This window comes from Triticum dicoccoides, chromosome 2A (genome assembly GCF_002162155.2).
Source record: "Triticum dicoccoides isolate Atlit2015 ecotype Zavitan chromosome 2A, WEW_v2.0, whole genome shotgun sequence".
Lineage (NCBI taxonomy): Eukaryota > Viridiplantae > Streptophyta > Magnoliopsida > Poales > Poaceae > Triticum > Triticum dicoccoides.
The window spans coordinates 779,958,307-779,964,815 of NC_041382.1; positions in this window are offsets into that span (position 1 = coordinate 779,958,307).

Here is a 6,509-nt window from a genome sequence, read left to right on the forward strand (position 1 = left end):
TTTGCCCCGGTGTGGGGTGGTTCTTCATCCCCGCACCTCGGCTTGCCGATGCGTGTGGGGATCGAGAGGAACAGGCGCGGTCGGAGTGGCGGCGCACTTTGCCGGCGGCCCAAGGCCTTCTCCGGTGAACTTTTGTTTGCTTTTCTCTGCCCTACTAGGGTTCTTTGGGGAGGGGGGGGATTTTTGTTGCTACCGAAAATCCACAACGCCAACCTGGGCTGATACCATTGATAGTGTCTATTGATCCAGTGGGCATGGGGATTCCGGTAGTGGCGATAGGTATTACCTTTCCTTGTGGCTCGAGGAGCTCCTGGTGCCGGCCATGGTGCCGGTGCCGGTGATGGCAGAGAGTAGTGGTGGCAGAGCTTCCCATCAGCACTACACTAACCCTAGATCGGTAGGGGATTAGGTGGGGTGTACGAATGTGCGACGAACCTCGTGATGCGAGCCGCCGGCCCCCACCTCTTTATATAGTGCAGGTGACAGGGGCCCGTCAACCATAGTTGGTTGAGCGCCCCTGATCAGGGCACAGATCTAAGGGCCCGGTGGGCCGTTGGGCCCACACGGTGGAGATCATCCTAACACGATAATGTATTTTTGTATTTTTGCAGTTCATATATGGTGAAGCTTTATATGTCGTTTTTACATACACATATCTAAATAGTACTACCTCCGATCCCTGATAAGTGTTGCAGTCTTGAACTAACCCCATTTTAAAACTGCAACACTTATTTTGGATAAGAGGGAGTATCTTTTTTTCAAAGGATGAGTATTGCATCTTAATAGTAGCATGGCTGCCGAATGCCCAACAATTTTACACCAAAGGAAAGATAAGTCGAGGTAGAAGCCGACTGATTGCGAGCTATAGTTCAATATTGCACCATGGGAGTCGAATACCATATGAACTGTTAAGTTCATTTTGTACCCGTTGCAACGCACGGGCTCTTTTGCTAGTATAGTATTATGCACTATTGCATTTCTATTTGGGTAGGCTTGTTTGTTATATTTCATGTGTTTCTATTCTGCTCTATCAAAGTTGGAAAATAATATTTCATCTTACTACAACTACAATAATTCGGCTCATGTTTGATAATGTGTATATCTTTAAGGTGCAATTCACACCCCAAGGTATCGATGGTTTATAGGATAGATCTTGTTTGTTTATCTTTCATGTGTTTCTATTCTGCTCTATCAAAGTTGGAAACCAAGATGTCATCATATTATAACTACAATCATATCGACTCATGTTTGATAATGGGTATATCTTTAAGGTGCAATTCACACACCAGGATATCAATAGTTTATAAGATAGATCAAGTAGTAAGCTTACATTTGAGTTTGGTGTGGTTTTATTTTTTTGACAAAAAAATCCTATCATATTTTGGCATAAAATAGTTTGGTTTTGTTAACTACATGATAGAATTTTTGGATTATAATGATTTTTATAACCTGATTTGTCATGACCTTTCATATTTTGGCAAAAAAAACCTATTATTGAAAAACTTTATGGGCGCAGGAACGCGTGTGCTCTAGAAGTAGGCTTGTGGAGATATTTAGTAAGTATATCATTATGTATATAAACTGACACAAAATAGTTCAGATATTGGGCAATTTCAATTTTTCTTCTTATTGTGAACAAAAAGCATTTTCTCTTTTCAATTTCTACTTCACTACTGATTATATTGGAATACCTCACATACCAAAACAAAAGGGAAACATGCTTGGAACAACTTATTTCAACATATTTTAGTTTCCCGTAATTCACATTTTGGTTTTGTTTAGCTTTTGCCTCCATATATTTATGACAATTTCTATCATTCTACCGTCAAAATGGACGGGCGCGGCAACGCGCGCCATCAATAATCTAGTATCCTTAATTTCTAGACTTAACTACCATGTCTCGGATCTGTAGGAGCGCAAACATCGATTTTGAGATGATTAGTTTTCTAATATATACCTTTATGAACGCATTGAAAGTGATAAAACTTTAGAAGTTCGATCTCAGCTTTAGTTATGATATATTTTTCTGATTATACACTTATACTGTTGAGAGAGATCCGTGAATTCGCAACGCTGTCACCGGAACCTGGTAATCTAGTTCCACTTGGAGTCTTGGACGTTTGTCATCCCCTAGCTCGATGCAGCATTAAGGGATGTATGTTGAGGTGAGATTTTTGCCATGTATAAAGCATGCTGAGATGACATGGTTCCATGAGAGAAATAGTTAATTAAAGCTAGCTATTTAAATATAGAATAGTACATAAGTCGAGGTTCTATGACGTTGTATGTGCGGCAGTTGCAGTCTTGGGGATACCTGGAAGTGTTTGCACAAAGTGATCAGTAGTGGCGGAGAACGCTGTGCAATTCATATGGTGTAAAATAGTTGTTGAATTGCCCGCAGCGACCCGCTGAGCTCGCCCAGGTTGGCATTTAGTTACTGCCGCACCTGAGCGGTTTCACTGAGTTTTCTCTCTGATTTTGTTTGGGTGTTTCCGTTTAGCCTGGTTTTAGCTGTTTTATTTTTCCCTTTCCAATTTATAATTCATTTCTCAATCTCTTTTTATTATTCGGTTTTTTGATCCTGTTTAAGTGTTTTTCCCCTTTTCATCAGGGTTCTGGTTTTCCTTTTGCTTTTCTTTCTTTTGCACTTCTCCATTGTTTTAATAATTTTACTGTACAATGAAAAAGTTCTCAATATATGGTGAATACTTTTTAATATACAGTGAACATTTTTAGATATATGGTGAACTTATTTATATATAGTTATATTAAATATACACTGAACATTTTTAAAAACACACTGATTTTTTTAATATGTGACGAATATATTTTTAATATATTTTATTTAGCATTTCCTAAATATTTAATTCCTAAAAAACGATCCAACAGTTAGTTTTCCAAAGGAAAATCGACTGAAAAATAAATAAAAGGAAGTCGCTCAAGGGAGTGCACCACGCATTGGCAGAGTGGGCTGGCCAACTAGGCTTGAACCTGTGTGTAGCCCTTACTATTTGACGCCTCTATTTTAGACTTCCCTTATTTGACGCTTCAAACAAGACTCCGTTATTTATAGTTTTTGGCACGGCTCAAACCTTCTAGAAGGTTTCACACTAATTTATTATCGGTTTTAGGAACCTTCTAGAAGTTAATTTGCTGTTTTTTGTATTTCTACTATTATTATTATTTTTATTATTATTATTATTATTATTATTATTATTATTATTATTATTATTATTATTATTATTATTATTATTATGTTTTGAGTGTTTCTTTCAAAAAATGTTTACAAGTTTGAAAATTCATGATTTTGAAAACTGTTCATATTTTTAAACTTTCCGAAATTAGAAAAACTATTGGAGTTTTTAAATAAATATAGGCTATTTTTAAATTTTTTTGGAATTTAGAAAGCAGTTCCAAATTTTTTGGAAGCAATCACAGTTTTCAAAATATGTGTGCAGTTTTTAAAAAATGTTCACAATTTGAGAAAATATTTCGTTTTTCCAAAACATATAAAAATTCTAAAATGTCCACTTTCTAAAGAATGTTCATGAAAAATATTCACGATTTATTTTGATAATTAATAAAATCTCGTGAGAAATACAGTAGAAAATATCAAAAAGAAGAAGCATCTAAAATCTAGTAAAACAAAAATATTGTAGCAACACTCGCTTTAGCAGCTTAGACTAAAATGCATTGGGCCAGTCCGTCACGGCATGTGTGTGTCACCCACCTATTTGGCGCAAGGAGCGTAGAACCAAATAGGAGGTATCATTATTTAACATTAGGACAACACTAATGCTCATATGTGTGGTGCGAGCCAAACCCACCTACACACCATATAACAAATAGTATGCATCACGTCATCGATGCATGCATTTGGGAATCTTTTTGATTTTTCAGTTTTTAAAATATTTTATCTCTTAAATGAAAAATCCGACTGGAGATCCGTTTTCACCATTAAATCCCTCGTGAGGAGATTTTCGAAACTAGATCTTATATCAATATATTTCGATGGAATTTTTTGGGGTTAAAAGTTACCATGTCTATTGCACATGAATTGCCATAATGTTTACACTGAAGTTGTCATGATATGTTTCAGCTATTTTATTTTACATTTAAAAGTAATTTTGACGTATTATAAAATGAGGAATTAAGAAACTAGACTTGAAATGAACCATAAGCTAAAATTACCATGATACATGCACTTAAAATTGCCATGCTTCATATAAAAAATAATTTTCATAATCAAAGTACTGGAATTGCCATCATAAAAAAATAATCTAAATTGCCATGCTCTACAAACTAAAATTTTCACATGGCAACTTTAGTTTAAGCACTATGGCAACTACAGTGTAAACATCATGACAACTTTTGAGCAAAAAAAAATTCATCGAAACATATCAACACGGGGTCTAGTTTTAAAAATCTCGTCGAGACGTATTTAATGGTGAAAACGGATTTTTTATTCAATTTTGTAATTAGGAGACAAAACATTTTTAAGCCAAAAACCAAAAAGATTCCTGCTGATGTTATTTGTTCATACGTGACAAAATGAATGATGAAGGCGTGTGGGTGATGTGCAAGATGCCACACATATGGGCATTAGTTTTTCCCTAACATTATTTAACACTAAAGGCGTCAAACTGACGTCTCAAACAGCCGGCCAACCATGTCGTTGCTGCCTAAAATTGCTCACCGGCGTTGGTATTCCCGAGCCAATCAATGTTTAGACTCCGCCAAGCCCACTCAAGGAGTTGTTTGATTTGCAGAAAGCCCACACTAGTTACTGCAAAGCATATATGTTTTTTTCATGTCAATTACTTTATGTGCAAGTTCCAAAAATCACTTATATGTGCATATAAAAAAATGGTGCAGTGCCGGAACTTCACAACTAAACGGTAATGCTTATATCTTGTTGTTCAGGTCATAAAACTACTTTGTTGTACATGCTTTCTCTACTTTAAATGGCAAGCTTAAGCTGTATTTTTTTCGGTGGTAAAAGAGTTTTATTTCATTTTCATAGAGTTACAATCAAACGGCAAAAGCTCCTCAATACAAGGAGGGCCCTGCCCAAGCCATACAGCTGTAGTACTCTCTGTACGACTATACATAGCCAAACGATCTGCTATCCTATTCTGTTCTCGCTTAATTTTTGAAGGAATAAACTCTCTTTCACCCATAAGATGATGAATCTCAGCAACTAAGTGACCATATGCCGAAAAGAGCCTGTGAGGAGTCGGATTGAACCATGATAGGAAGATTACAGTGCTGAATTGCCAGTGCCATTCCTTGCATTATTGCATGTAATTCCGCCTCCAGTGCATCATTATAGTTGAAGATACACCGGTAGGCTGCAAATATGACAGTACCATCATATCTTCTTAGTATCATACCCGCTGCCGCTGATCCATCCGAAGCTAGAAACGACCCATCGACCGATAACGCTGCTTGGCCATCCACCGGTCTCGGCCATGGTAGCCGCGCTGCCTCACCGCGCGACCTGACCGGAGCTTCGTACTGCACTGGCATCTTCCCCTTGATGATCTCCTCTGTAGAGTACCTCCTAGCCAAGTGTAGCGAGTGCATATAACTCTGAAGGTAGTCGGCCGTTACCGCCGGAGCCGGTACATCTTTGCCATGCGCCATGTCCGACTGCATCGTCCAAATCCTCCAGATTAACATGATGGTGCAATCCTGCATTTCATCATTGCAATTCACTAGAATGTTCAGAAGCCACTCGTTACCTGTGTCCCGCAGCAGTTGATGATCAAGGAGGTTTCATACTAAATGCATCTGCGTCCACACTGCTCGAGCATAATCACAAGTGACCAGCGCATGGAAGCTGGTCTCCTTTTCTGTACCACATAGAGGGCATGTATCTTGAGTGGATATGTGCCTATATTTCTTGCAATAGTTAGTTGCTAGCGCTCCTGACACAGCCTTCCACGCCATGATTCTCATTTTGAGTGGAACCCGAGCATCCTAGAGTGAACACTAACAATGACAGTGTAGCAGCACATAGTAGCAGTGGCGAATCTAGGAACAAAATGAAGGGTGGGCTCAAAGTCAACGCTGAGAGAACTAAACATCATTTTAAAGAAACAAATCATTGCCTCATAATCCCGTGGTCCAAATAAGCTTCAATTTTTCCAGATTAGTATCGGAAACATGTACGTATTTTCTGCTGGAATTTCTTAGATTTATTTTAAAATATGAAAATTTTGACCAAAGTTTGGATTACATATGCACAAGCTGGGATAGGTTCAGAACTATGCATATACTCGTATGTTTTCTTCTCAATTCTTTTTGCGAATCTGCAAATAGTTCCATTGGACACTAAATTAGTTAACCTGCATCCGGTTCAGTTACCCAGCCAGCAGCCGCCCAGCTCGCCCCTGGCTCCCTCATGTCGGCAGGCCGGCGAGCTCCTGCAGACTGCATCCCCCGCCTAAATCAGCTGTGGCTACGGCTGAGCTCTACCACAACCATCTCCCCTGGCGGTAGCCTGG